This window comes from Myotis nattereri (assembly GCF_964212035.1).
Source record: "Myotis nattereri genome assembly, chromosome: 13".
Taxonomy (NCBI): Eukaryota; Metazoa; Chordata; class Mammalia; order Chiroptera; family Vespertilionidae; genus Myotis; species Myotis nattereri.
Window position 1 is genome coordinate 1325173 of NC_138088.1, and position 14539 is coordinate 1339711.

Sequence of the window (14539 nt, forward strand, 5' to 3'; positions counted from 1 at the left end):
CTCTGGATAACACCGTGGGCAAGGGATTTCCCTGGTTCTGGACGCGATGGGGCAGCACTTCCCATTGCCCTGGCGCTCGCAGCTGCTCTCCGTTCAGCAGAGGCCAGGAATCGACAAGAGGTCGGCCCCTGTCTCCTACCCACCAGTCCCAGACCCCACAGTCCATGTTCCTCCTAGGGCCTCCGGATCGTCAGGCAAGGAGCAGGGCCTGGCCACCTGTGACAAGGCCATCCAGAACCTGATCCTGAAGCTCCAGCTGAGAACAGGGCAGACACAGGAGGCCCAGTGCTGGCTGAGGGAGAGCAAATGTGTGGGAAAGGGCAGAGATGCACTGGGAGCACAGTCAGCTGACTGCGAGGCTGTGCTGGGGCTGCTGGGAAGGTGGGGGAAGGGAGGGGCGAAGGTGTTTGGGCAGAGACCGCAGGGCACTCCTGTGCCCACGGAAACCAGGGACACAGGTGTAAGAAGAGCCTTGCAAGAGAGAGAGTGGATGCCCCAGCCAGGGCTTCCCTGAACCCAGAAGTGTTCAAGCTGGAGCCCGAGGCGGGTGGAGGGTCCTAGTGGCCACAGGAAAAGCTTCATGTCCCTCATGAAGGAGCTGCCCCCAGGAGCCGTGAAGGGAGCGGGCAGGTGTCAGGGCTGAGATCTGGGGAGACCTCGCTTCCAGCCGGCTCTTCTCTTCCCCGGTGTAACCGTCTGGAAGCTCAGCCTCTTCCTCGTTTGTGAAATGAAGACAGTGAGTCCCATGGGCCTCACTCAGGTCCAGGGTGAGAATGAAATGAGCAGTGGGGACAGGGCTTCAACAAGTGCAAGCGGCATCCATGGGTTCTCCGCAGGCAGTTCTCGGGGTACAGCTCTTCCAGGAAGTGTCAGGGACCCTTGGCTGCTCTGCCAAGCACCCCAGGAAGAGCTGTGCTGGGCGAGGGTGTTGCCACCGACCCGGCAGCCAGAGCAGGACAGTGGCATTGCCAGATTCCTGCCGCCCCATCACCTCCCGGGGCGGCGGCCCAGCCACCACACGGCGCCCGGCAACAGCACAGTCAGTCCAAGCCTCCATCTGCTGAGGTGAGAGGCTGCCGGCTCCGCGTCTCCATGGCCCTTTGGGAAGGGACAGGTCTTTGCATGTTGTCCCTCATTAAGAACCTCAAGAATCTGCCCGGCATCTTATTCAAGCAGGTGATGTGCACGTGTGGGGTCCTGAGTTCTGAGGAGTTTGGGGCGCTCCTCAGACAGGCCCCTGGCCAGGCTCCTGCAGCCCCTGCCCCCGGAGTAGTGACAGGTGGGCTCTGGGGAGCCAGGGCCCTGACGGACAGACGGTCCTCTGCAGAGTGTCAGGAGGCAATGGGCCTAGGTTGTCTCCCAGGGAGCACAGCAGCCTCCCAGCTCCCTGCAGCCACCCTCTTTGTGAAGGTGAATGCCAGGGAGCACAGCAGCCTCCCAGCTCCCTGCAGCCACCCTCTTTGTGGAGGTGAATGCCAGGGAGCACAGCAGCCTCCCAGCTCCCTGCAGCCACCCTCTTTGTGGAGGTGAATGCCAGGGACCGGCAGCCACGCCTCTGGCTCCTGCTGAGGCTCCTGCTAGTTACTCCAGAGACCACAGCTGAGTGCCTCCGGCCTCCTGGCTCCTCTGGTGGGTGGATCCATCCTTCACCCCAGGTCTGACTCTGTGGGTCGCTGCAAATTTTTGTCCAAATTGCCACGCGAACTCCTCAGACAGCAGCACGCCCGCAGGGAGGAGTGGAATCTAATTATCCTCAGCCGAGCCCAGCAAGCAGGAGCCAGGAGACCTGGCATGGGCGTGGGAACCCGAGGGCTCTGCTGGCCCTGGGACAGTGGTCATGAAGGCCTCTGGGCTGCGAACTCTGGGAGAGACAGCTCAGAAACTCTTTTAAAAAATATATTTTTATTGATTTCAGAGAGGAAGGGACAGGGAGAGAGAGAGCATCATCAATGATGAGAGAGAATCATCGATCAGCTGCCTCCTGCATGCCCCACACTGGGGATCAAGCCCACAACCCCTACCGGGAATCGAACTGTGACCTCCTGGTTCATAGGTTGACGTTCAACCACTGAGCCACACCGGCGGGGCCAGTCCAGAAATGTGAACCCAGGCAGAGCCAGTCTTGAAAACTGGGCATGGTGGCAGCTCTTGCCCTGGGGAGAAGGGAAGTGCCCAATTGCCAGCATGGCCACCCTGACACAGAGAAGGATGGCACCAAGCACTGGGCACACAGTGTGTGGAGGAGACCCGCCTGTGAGAGGCAGGCCAGGCTGCTCCCTCTGCCACGAGGAATTGTGAGGCCACGGACTGCTCGCTCAGTCACACTAAGAGAGGACTACAAACTGGCACAGTGCCAGGCCTCGCGATGAGCTAGAGGGCAGGGTGATAGGCGTGGCGGGCCCAGCCCTCCTGGGCCCTAAGAATGGAGCTTTAGGCCCATGGACCATCGGCAGATGTGACCGAGAACCAGGAGGTCACAGTTCGATTCCCGGTAGGGGCACATGCCCGGGTTGTGGGCTTGATCCCCAGTGTGGGGCATGCAGGAGGCAGCTGATCGATGATTCTCTCTCATCATTGATGATTCTATCTCTCTCCCTGTCCCTTCCTCTCTGAAATCAATAAAAATGTATTTTTTAAAAGAGTTTCTGAGCTGTCTCTCCCAGAGTCCGCAGCCCAGAGGGTGTGCTTCTTCCTGTGGCTGAGCTCCGACTTCCTAATTCTATAAAAGTCAGGAGGCCCTGGGTCTGAATCCTGATCCTGTCAGGCGTGACTTTGGGCCTCACTTTCCTCGTAAGTACATGGAACGAAGACGTGTTTCCAGGAGGATGACAGGAGCTGCCTATGGAAAGACCGCCTCCAGGTCTGTGCCTGGGGCCAGCCGGAGATCGCTGCTGTTCTTGGTTTTACAGGAGGGACTGAGCGTGACGGTGGTCCCCACGCTGAGCACCAGGTCCTGGGGGTGAGGGTCCCTCACGCATCCTCATCTCCAGGATGTTTCCCTCCACCGCCAGACCCAGGAGAGTCAGCCCCCCTCACACAGAGGCAGCATCTCTTGGCAGACAATGAGGCTTCCCGGGGTCAAGGAGATTGGAGAGATGCCACGTGGAGACGGGCATGTGCCCATGAGGGACCCTGAGGAGGGCACAGGAATAACGGGGAGGGAGGTGGTGCTTTGAAGGGACCAGTTTCCAGAATGAGGTGGTGATGGCCTAAGGAACCCTATTGGTGGTCAACAAAGAAGTGGCTGATTTTGCAGCCAGAGGCTGGTGCTGCTGGGTGTCATGAGGCCATGAAATCCTGCAAATGCATCTCTGGCTGAATAAGATCCACTCCCAGCAATTCACCCAGTCAGTTCCTCAATGGCCCCACTTCTGAAGCAGTCATCTGTGCCAGGCCTCTTCCAGGCAAGGAGATGGCGCGCGTAAACCAGAGAAAGACAAGAGAAACAGAACTTCTTCCCGCGGGTGTGGGTGCAGAGCCTGGACCAGCAGTGCGCATTCTGGAGGCGAAGAGCCTGCACCCCCTCTCTCCTGAGTCAAAGGCATTGGCTTCAAACTGCATAGTCAGAACTCTGAATATTAATTAGAATCAATTAACCAGAACATGTGAAGGATATTAGCATAGATAGCATGTCGTCACATATACACTTATACATGTACATACCTATGTGATCCTAATAAGCTCTGATGCTCCAAATGGCCGAGTGTGTATGCTGGGTCACATTCAACACACACACACGCACACGCACATGCACACGCACGCACGCACATGCACACACACAGCCTGACACATCAAAAATGGTGATAACATTTATTGTGGCGACGTTTACTGAGGACTTATTCTGTGACAGGCATTATTCTGAGAGTTTCACGCGTAAAAACGCATAGACCCACCCAGACAACCTCATGAAGTCGGTAGGAACTATGATTGCCCCCACTTTACAGATGAGGAAGTTAAGGCACAGAACAATGCTGTAACTTGACGGATGTTCCAAAGCAAGTACAAAGCAAAGCTAACATTTAAGCTCAAGAAACTGGGTTCCAGCGTCTGCTCTCGCTCCCACTGTAATGTTGCCCATCAGTCTGAGGAACACAGATCTTCATGCAAGGATTTTTGCAGGGACATCGAAGGTTCTTAAAGAACAAGACACCCAGGAATCCTCCACAGGCCTTCTCCGTCCCTACGTTTCCACACTCACAGAAGCCGCTGAGCTGCCCAGCACGCAGACATGCTCCTGACCTCAGAGGCAATAGCACAGGTTCTGGGCTTGCTCTAACCATTTTCTTGAAAATTTATCCCAGGAAGTTTCACAGGAACAAATTCTACTGTACTGCGTGCATGTATGGATATGTGATTTGTTCAGGTATAAGTATATATGTACATAAAATGTAAAAATACGTGTTCTCAGGTGTGAGGATGGCATTGTTGTCTGTTATAAATAAAACTAGAGTCCTGATGCAGGAAATTTGTGCAAGAGTAGGCCTTCCTTCCCCCAGCTGCCCTCACCGGCTTCCCTCTGGCACCTGCGACCTGGGCTTCCCTCACAGCCCTGGCTTCATCTGGAAGGTTGTCCAGAAGGACATCTGATCTAATTAGCATATTATGCTTTTATTATTATAGATAAAATAAAATAAAATAAAATTCAGGTGCTGCAGAGCTTCGTGTTTTCCTTTAAATACTCCAATGTTTGTTGTTTTTTAAAGTTGGGGGTGATGATTAGATGAAAGAAGACTGGAAAATGTTAAGAAATTATTGAAGCTCCCCTGGCCATTGTTGCTCAGTGATTAGAATGTCAGCCCATGCCCTGAAGGGTCTTGGGTTTGATTCCTGGTCAAGGGCAAGTACCTGGGTTGCAGGTTCGATCCCCAGCCCTGGTTGGGGGGTGTGTGAGAGGCAACTAATCAATAGTCTCTCTCTCTCACACCGATGTTTCTCTCTCCCTCCTGCCTTCCACTCTCTCTAAAAATCAATGAAAAGCACACTCACGCGCGCGCACGCACACGCACACACACACACACACACACATTATTGAAGCTGACTAAAGGGGAGGATGAGATTCTCTCTACTTGGGGTGTGTCAGAGACAGCAGGAGCCTGCTCAGCACTGCTGCTCTGAGTCCATGTGCTCTCAATTCTTCCCGACTGCGCCAGGGCAGGTTCTGCTCGAACCCTACTCACTACACTAACTGCTGGGAACTTAGTCCAAGTTCCTCCTTTGTCCTCTGCTCGCTAGTCACAGGTGGTGTCTGAGCCCCCCCCCCCCCCCGGGCTGGACCTCCTAGGACGCTGGGTCTCAGTCGGAGAAGCCATGAGAGGCTGTGGGGTATAAGGAGGCGTCTTTATCGCAGAAGCCAGTGGCCACATCGCCATCAGACAGAACAGTCCTCACAGCAATCCCATATAGGCGGCCGAACACTGGCTGGTGAGCACATATCTTTCCTGCACAGTAGTAGAGTCTCTGTAACCCACAGCTATTATCTGAGCAGCCGCACGCTGCCCCAGACTCACCACCTGACATTGTAGCAGCACCTGAGCTCCAGCTGAGGAGCTGCTCCTGTCTCCCTGCCCAGCACACTGGTGGGGTAACCTGGCAGCTGTATCTGACTCTCTGGGAGCTCTTACCCTCCCATCAGGCAGTGCCAGCTCTCCTCTCTGCTGCACACATAGGAGCTACATTCTCTGTGCCTACCACCTCTCTTCTCTGAGCTCTCTTGCCTCTGCTGTGCCCGGCTGCTCTCTCTAGCACAGTGATGGCGAACCTTTTGAGCTCGGCGTGTCAGCATTTTGAAAAACCCTAACTTAACTCTGCTGCCATGTCACATATAGAAATTTTTTGATATTAGCAACCATAGTAAAACAAAGACATATTTTTGATATTTATTTTATATATTTAAATGCCATTTAACAAAGAAAAATCAACCAAAAAAATGAGTTCACCACATGCAATGCAGTGTCATAGGTTCGCCATCACTGCTCTAGCAGCTTCTGGTCGGTAGCCTGTATATTACTCCAGAGACAAAGAAGGTTAGCTGCCAACAGTGACATCAATCATTTGAGTTACAGAAGTGCCAGGGTCCTGCCCCAGCAGGTCCAGGGGTCCCCAAAGGTGTGGACGGAGTTGGCGAAGAAGGAATGACACGGAGACAGCGTTCAGTTGATCATCATAGCCGGGTTCTCTTGTCAGGGTCTCCAGCCAGGTTCTGTAGCCGGGTTCTGTCCAGGTTCTCCAGCCAGGTTCTGTAGCCATGTTCCCTCGCTAGGTTCTCCAGCCAGGTTCTGCAGGTTCTCCAGCCAGGTTCTGTAGCCAAGTTCCCTCGCTAGGTTCTCCAGCCAGGTTCTGTCCAGGTTCTCCAGCCAGGTTCTGTAGCCATGTTCCCTCGCTAGGTTCTCCAGCCAGGTTCTGCAGGTTCTCCAGCCAGGTTCTGTAGCCAAGTTCCCTCGCTAGGTTCTCCAGCCAGGTTCTGCAGGTTCTCCAGCCAGGTTCTGTAGCCATGCTCCCTCGCTAGGTTCTCCAGCCAGGTTCTGCAGCCATGTTCCCTCGCTAGGTTCTCCAGCCAGGTTCTGTCCAGGTTCTCCAGCCAGGTTCAGTCACCAGGTTCTAGTCAGGTTCTCTTGCCAATTTCTGTAGTCAGGTTCAGTCCAGGATCTTTTGCCATGTTCTCTCGCTAGGTTCTGTCTCTAGGTTCTGAGGCCAGTTTCTGTCCAGGATCTTTTGCCATGTTCTCTCCAGCGAAGTTCTTCTGTCTCTAGAGAACGTTCTGTGTAGGTTCTGTGCCTAGGTTCTGTCTCTCTCTGTCCTGTCTTCTTACATCTGTATTTATACGAGTTGATTCCAATCCTATCAATCTCTATTTCAAAGGTTAGGGCATTTCTTATCTCCATTCCAGGGAGTAAAGATTATGTAGCTTAAGCATGATTGTTCATAGTTAAAGTGATTAATTACCCACCTGGCACTTAGTTGAGGGGTTTTATTCCCTCCCTAACTTCAGGGGAAAATCCCTACCTGGGGAAACAACCTTTCTCAGAGACCTTGGTTAAAACACATAGTGCCAAGAAGGTGAGCAAACATATTAAGAACAGTATGCCATATATGCCAGGTCCCTTGAAACAGCAAGCATGGACCGGCTCCCGGCACAGAAGGGCACAGTGTGCCGTGTGTCCTTGCACCCGCTCATGGTGTCTTGGCCTTGGGCACCCCGATGAGGCTCATGCTCAGAGTGGCCTTGAAGATCCCGGTGTACTGACAACAAGGCCTCGGTGCCCCCGTTGGCCTTGACTATCCAGGGACCCTGGCGTGGTTCCCACAGATGACTGAAAATTTCCATTAAAAAGGGTGTTTTTTTCTAATGCTTAGAAAAAAATAAGTGAGAACTTGAAGAAATGAGGGAACAATTACTCTAAATATGAAAGCAGTCTTCAATTTTTTTTAAATATATTTTATTGATTTTTTACAGAGAGGAAGGGAGAGATAGTCAGAAACATCGATGAGAGAGAAACATCGATCAGCTGCCTCCTGCACATCTCCCACTGGGGATCTGTCCGCAACCCAGGTACATGCCCCTGACCGGAACCGAACCTGGGACCTTTCAGTCCGCAGGCCGACGCTCTATCCACTGAGCCACACCGGTTTCGGCAGTCTTCAATTTTTAAAAATTTGTTTCAACCAACATTGATTTTCCAAATAGTCCAGGTCATGGGTGGGCCCAGCAGCGACAGCCAGACGCTGGGTCTCCCCCAGAGGACTGGCAGCCGATGGAAGCGTTGCCCATCCTGCCCGCTCACCGCTTCTTTTCATGGGAGATGTCAATCAAAGAAGGCTAATGGGGCCAGGAGGATGAGAAGGGATGGGTGAGGAGGGTGGGAGGGGAAGACGCTGGTGGGAATGTCACAGGGGCCAGCTCCTGCTACAGCCTCGAGGCCACTTCCCTGTGCCAGTGGGAGATGCTGTGCGGTTAAGCCCTGGCCTTCCCTGCTGGGCTCCCAGGAGGGACGGTGAGCTGTGTCTGGGAAGGGGAAGGGCTGTATCGCCGTTTGTGTGACAGAGGTTTGCCGCCTCAGCACTGAGATCTGAGCCAGGGACACGGGGCTGAAAACAAATAAGCCCGTGGCTCACAATCTCCTGGGACTAGGTGAGCATCAGGGAGTGGGGCTCACACCTTGGAAAAAAGAGAGAGAGAGTCATGTGACTTTATACGGCTCTCCTTCTCCTGGCTGTTCTCAGGTTCTGCCTCCACTGCCCCCTGTGCCGCCTCCACTGCCCGCTGCGCTGCCTCCACTGCCCGCTGCACCTGCCTCCACTGCCCCTGCACCTGCCTCCACTGCCCCATTGCGGCCTCCACTGCCCCCTGCACCTGCCTCCACTGCCCCTGTGTCGCCTCCACTGCCCGCTGCACCTGCCTCCACTGCCCCCTGCACCTGCCTCCACTGCCCCTGTGCTGCCTCCACTGCCCCTGCACCTGCCTCCACTGCCCCTGTGCCGCCTCCACTGCCCGCTGCACCCGCCTCCACTGCCCGCTGCACCTGCCTCCACTGCCCGCTGCACCTGCCTCCACTGCCCGCTGCGCTGCAGTGCTGAGCAAGTCCTTGTCATTCTCTGGCTTCGGTTCCTCTCCTGTAGAAGGGCAGAATGGTACCTTCTTTAATCGGACAACACACGTGAAATGCCCCATGTGAATGTTGCACGCAGACATGTCGATGTTACAGGGTGATGTACGTGGAAAGAGTAACATGTATGAATTTCCAGACTCCACGTGCAATGCGGTGATCAGTGGCTCCGCGGGCATCGGCGCCATGAAAAGAAGAGCCCTGTCTCCTCATCCATCGCACCGAGTCCAGGGCCAGGAGCACAGCGGCGCAGGGCGGCCCGCCGAGCGGCTGGGAGCCCCGTTCCACGCGGCCCGGCTTCCAGCCGCCCCTCCCTCTCCCCCTCCCCCGTCGGTGCCCCCTGCGGACCCGCGCCAGGTCCCTGCGGGCGGCACCTGCCCCCCCTCCCCCCCCCCCCGCCACCGCCGCAGCCTGCGCCGCCCAGACCGGGGCGCCGAGGGCGAGGGCGGGCGAGCAGCGCGGCGCCCAGGACCACCAGGCGGTGCCGGGCGCTCCCGCTCCCCGCCCGCCGCGAGCCCCGCCCTGGGTCCCCGTACCGGGCGCCCGGGAGGAGGTCGCCCACCACCTGCTCCTCCCGGCGCCGCCTGGGGCGCAAAGGGAGGGTGAACCCCGTTTCCTCGGGGCGGTCTGCCTGGCACCCGCAGGCCCAGGTGGGCGCCGCCCCGAGGGGAGGGCGGGCAGCGCCGGGACGGGCTGGACGTGCAGGGAGTGAGGGCGGGGCTCGGGCGGGGAGGCTGAGGCCGCGGGGGTGACCCCCTGTGGCCGGGCCGCACCCCCCCCCCGCCCCGCCCAGCTACCCCGGTAACCTCCGGGCGCTGGAGACTCACGGGGCCTCCTTCCCTCTTACCGGCCCGGACCCGGCGACTTAGCCCCTGGAGCCAAAAGCCGGTCCCGCCCCCACGAGCCACGTGGTTTGGGCAAGTTGTTTGGATTTCTCGGCCTCCATTTCCTCATCAGGAGCCGGAGACGGACAGGCAGCGCCCTTAGTGTCGCCTGTTCTGTCGCCAGGAGAACAGGGCTCGGTGCAGGGAGCACCCGCACTGTCCCCGGAGAGGCGACGGAGTGAACCTGTGCTAAACCTCAAGCCAATGAAGTGTGATCACACAGGGGAGAGTCCACATTTCAGTTAATTGAGTGTTTCTAATCATTTAGCCTCAAAATCATTTAGACTCGAACGACCCTTTCACAGGGGTCGCCTAAGACCATCGGAAAACACATATAATTACGTATTGTTTTGTGATTAATCACTATGCTTTAATTATGTTCAATTTGTGACAATGAAAATACATCCTGCATATCACATATTTACATTAGGATTCATAACAGTAGCAAAATTAGTTATGAAATAGCAACGAAAATAATGTTATGGTTGGGGGTCACCACAACATGAGGAACTGTGTTAAAGGGTCGCGGCATCAGGAAGGTTGAGAACCACTGGTTTAGAGGTTTGTCACCATGGATGCAAATACCGGTGGCTGGCTGAGGCCTCAGATTGCACCCCGATGTTTCCAGTGTCTTCTGGACTTCACCGCCCGCCTTGGGAGCCCATCCTGCCCTCAGGTGGCATTGAAGGTGGTTCCAGCCCAGAGCTCCAGGAAAGGAGGCCCGTGTGGGTGCATCTGTGGGACCACCAGCCCCTCCCTGGGTCCTAGTTTACAGCTTTAGCCAATGGGGTGTGCTCAGCAAGTGGGGCAAAGTCTCTCTCATCACATCCAGGACACCCCAGCCTGGCCTGGTGCTAGGAATTAGGGGGAAAGGAGAAGACTTATTAAAATACTAGAGGCCCGGTGCACAAAAATTTGTGCACTGGGGGAGGGGTACCTCAGCCCGGCCTGTGCCCTCTCGCAGTCTGGGACCCCTTGGGAGATAACGACCTGCTGGCTTAGGCCTGCTCCCGGGTGGCAGAGGGCAGGCCCAATCCCTAGGTGCAGCCCCTGGTCGGGCTCAGAGCAGGGCCGATTAGGGAGTTGGGGCGCCGCCCCCTGTCATGCACAGAGCAGGGCGGATTGGGAGGTTGCGATGCCACCCTCAGTCATGCTCAGGGTAAGGCCGATTGGGGGGTTGGGGCACTGCCCCCTGTCACATTCAAGGCAGGGTCGATGGGGAGGTTGTGGCGCCACCCCCTGTCACGCACAGAGCAGGGCCAATCAGGGGGTTGGGGAGCTCCCCCCGTCACTCACAGAGTAGGGCCGATAGGGGAGTTGGCGCACCACCCCCTGTCACCCACAGAGCAGGGCGGATCAGGGGGTTGGGGCCCCGCCCTCTATCACCCACAGAGCAGGACTGATCAGGGGGTTGGGGTGCTGCCACTGTCACACTCAGGGCAGGGCCTGTGGGGTGGGGGATGGGGCGCCGCACCCTGTCACACACAGAGCCACAGGGTGATCAGGGGGTTGAGGAGCTCCCCCCTATCAGGCACAGAGCAAGGCTGATCAGGGGGTTGAGGAGCTCCCCCCTGTCACGAACAGAGCAGGGCAGATAGGGAGGTTGTGGCCCCGCCCCCTGTCACACACAGAGGCACAGGGCGAGCAGGGGGTTTGGGCGCTGCCCCCTGTCACGCTGATCCCGGTGCTGGGAGGCCTCTCAGCTCCACTGATCCCGGTGCTGGGAGGCATATTACCCTTTTACTATATAGGATAGAGGCCTGGTGCATGGGTGGGGGCCGGCTGGTTTGCCCTGAAGGGTGTCTTGGATCAGGGTGGGGGTCCTGACTGGGGTGCCTGGCCAGTCTGGGTGAGGGGATGATGGCTGTTTGCAGCTGGTCACACACCCTTCAGGGTGGGGGTCCCCACTGGGGTGCCTGGCCAGTCTCGGTGAGGGGCTGAGGGCTGTTTTCAGGCTGGGACTGAAGCTCCCAACTGCTCCTTTTTTTCTTTTTCTTTTTCTTTTTTTTTTTATTCTGGGCCAGCTTTAGCTCTGAGGCTTGGCTCCAGCTCTGAGGCCTCAGCTGCTGAAAACAGGTATCTGGTTTGTTTCGGTTCTATAATCAAAACTCTGTATCAACTCCAGCTCTGAGATCCCAGCTCTCTGAAAGCTGGTTTCTGGGGTTTTTCTTTAGCTTCTATATTTGTTACAATGTTTTTTAAACTGCAAGCTCAGAGGCCGGCAAGGCAGGTGGGGAATGTTGCAGTCCTCCGTCACTGAAGCAAGCAAGCCTCATGTTAGTTTCAAGCTGCCTGGCTGCCGGCCGCCATCTTGGCTGGCAGTTAATTTGCATATCACCCTGATTAGCCAATGGGAAGGGTAGCGGTTGTATGCCAATTGCCATGTTTCTCTTTTATTAGATAGGATATTCTCAGGCCCCCCCTGGACTCACTGAATCCAATCCTCCAGGGCGGGGGCCTGGAAATCTTATTTCAAACAAGCACCCCTGTGAGTCTGCTCAGGCACATGTAGGAAATCTGTAATGGATAATCTTCAAAATTAGTCCTAGTCAGGGATTTCGATGATTTAAAAATACACAGTATAGGTTTTGTATCTAGAAGACCTTCAAAAATCATATTTATTCATATAATTCTCTATTTATACAATACTAGAGGCCCCATGCACAAAATCCGTGCAGGGGGCGGGGAGGTATCCCTCAGCCTGGCCTGCACCCTCTGGCGATCTGGGACCCCTCGGGTAGGGTCCCTAGGCCTGGCCAACGATCAGGGCCTATGGGGCCTTCCTTCCTCGGCTGCCTGCAGCTGCCCTGTCCCCGCCGCTGCCACTGCTTGCCGTTTGTGCAGTGCTGCCCCTCCCACCCCCCTGCCACCGGTCCCCTTTCTCTGCGGGTGACAGATGTGGGGTGCGATCACTTGGCTGGCCTGGGCCTCCCTCTGTGGGTGTGATCACTTGGCCGGCCTGGGCCTCCCTCTGTGGGGCAATTGATCGCAGGGCCTCCAGATCAATCACCCCTCAGAGGGAGGCCCTGCCCACCCACCACAGTGCAGCCAGCTGGGTGGCCCCACCTACCCGGCCAGGGGTCCACAATTGCAGAGCCGCCCCCCTCCCCCGCCCCAAATTGATTACCCCGTGGGCCAGTGGCCTGGTCCTCCCTCTTTGGGCCAATCGATCGCGGAGCCCCCCATCGATCGCCCCGCAGAGGGTGGCTGGGCCTCCTCTGTGGGGTGATCATGGAGTGATGGCAGGGCCCTCCAACCAACCGCATTGCACCCTCCTTGGCTGGCCTGCCGCCAGTGTGTGTCATAGCGCAGTCGTCCAGAAGGTCGTTCTGCTGTTAGACTGTTCAGTCGATTTGCATATTATGCTTTTATTATTATAGATGTTGTCAACTCCAATATATCTATCTCTTAGAGATCTGTATGCAACCATTTAAAACAATACCGACAGGCCCACTCCCTTCTTGTAGTGTGTGCAGTTCAGGCCTGTCCCAATCTTCCCTGCCCCCAGGTTAGAGCCTCTCTACTGAGGATAGGGTGGCTGCAGACCTTCCCCTCCTCCCAGACACATCAAGAGGGCTCATGTGGCTCACCATCAATTTCCCTCCACATGCTCAGGGGCTCCATCCATGTAATGGTTGGCAAAGGGCTGGCTTGTGCCAGGCATCATAGGGTTACACTTTGTCCCACCTTGATGGTGACACTGACACTGGGGGTTGAGATGTGGGGCTCATGCAGGTGCTGAGCTCAGTTTCATGGAAAAACTGCCCCGCCTTGGAGAGAGGGCCTTGGCAATCAGGTAGGCACTCACCAAGACTGCCGGGAGGCAGTGGACTATAAAACCTGGAATAGTCCGCTTAAGCGACAGTTGCCAGCCAGGGTGTATTTTGCAGAGCCAGCCCCGTGCTGGAGAGACTCTGGGCCCCACATCCAGCAAGCTGGCAGGGCTGGTAGGCAGGCCAGTTCAAGAAGACACTCCTGGATACCACTGCCAGCTATTGGAAGACAGGTCAAGGTAGACCAGGTGGGCCAATAACTAAAGAGCCAGCCCAGGGTGCATGTCAGTCCTGTTGTGCATGAGATCCAAGACCCTCGGGCCCAGGGTGGCACGGAACACTGCCCATGGTACTGAACAGAGTCTGTTCCCCTCCAGTCTCAGCTCGTTCACTTCTGCAGGTACTCCAAGGCTCCCCGGTGGACCACAGCGACGTTGTTAAATTAGCCCAAGTTATTCCATGGTGCTCGTGCTGACGAAGGACCCTCAGGGCAGCTCAAACAAGGACGCATGTTCAATCCTCACGTGCCTGGACTCTTCAGGGAGGTTCCTGGGATCTCTCCCAAGGAGCTGGGCATGCACTGCAGAGTCCTGCATGAGAAACAGGCAAGCTTTAAGGTGAACATCAGAGAACTGGGACCAGGCGGATCCTGGCATTAGGTGTGTGAATTAGAAGAAATATTATTCACTTGAAATAAAAGAGTTAGACCTATTTTGGTAAAAGTTGACAGCTCATCAAAGTTCAGTGCCAACTAGAATGGGTCTCCTAGAGATTTTGCTGATTTCCTAAATTCTAGGCCCACTCCCACTCCAAAGTATCCCCAGAGGAGCCCCGTCCCCCACAGCCCTTGGCTTCTGGCCAGCACAGCACACCTGCCAAACGTCTCCTCTGTGCTGGCAGGTCCTGGCACACAGGAGGCCTGAGCTCCATGAGAGTCCAGAAGGACCAGAACTAGCAGTGAACGGAAGCCATATTCCTCTGTAAGGAATTACCTTGGGAATTTTGAATAAGACAGTCCCAGCTTCCGAGGTGCAAATCCTATTATTGGTGACCCTTGGCAATGTAGGTCAGCACAGCCGTTGAAAAGCCTCTGGACACAATAAGGTCTATTGTGGCCCCAACCACAAGCTCAGTAAGAACCTGGTCAGGGAACTAAGGTCAGAAAACTCACCCTTTGTCTGGTTCTTGAATCCAGAAGGCAAACTCTAGGCCAGATGTCCAGTTCTGTTCTGACACTGCCTTCCCTCCGCTTCTTGCAAAAAGATCTGAGACCCCAGCA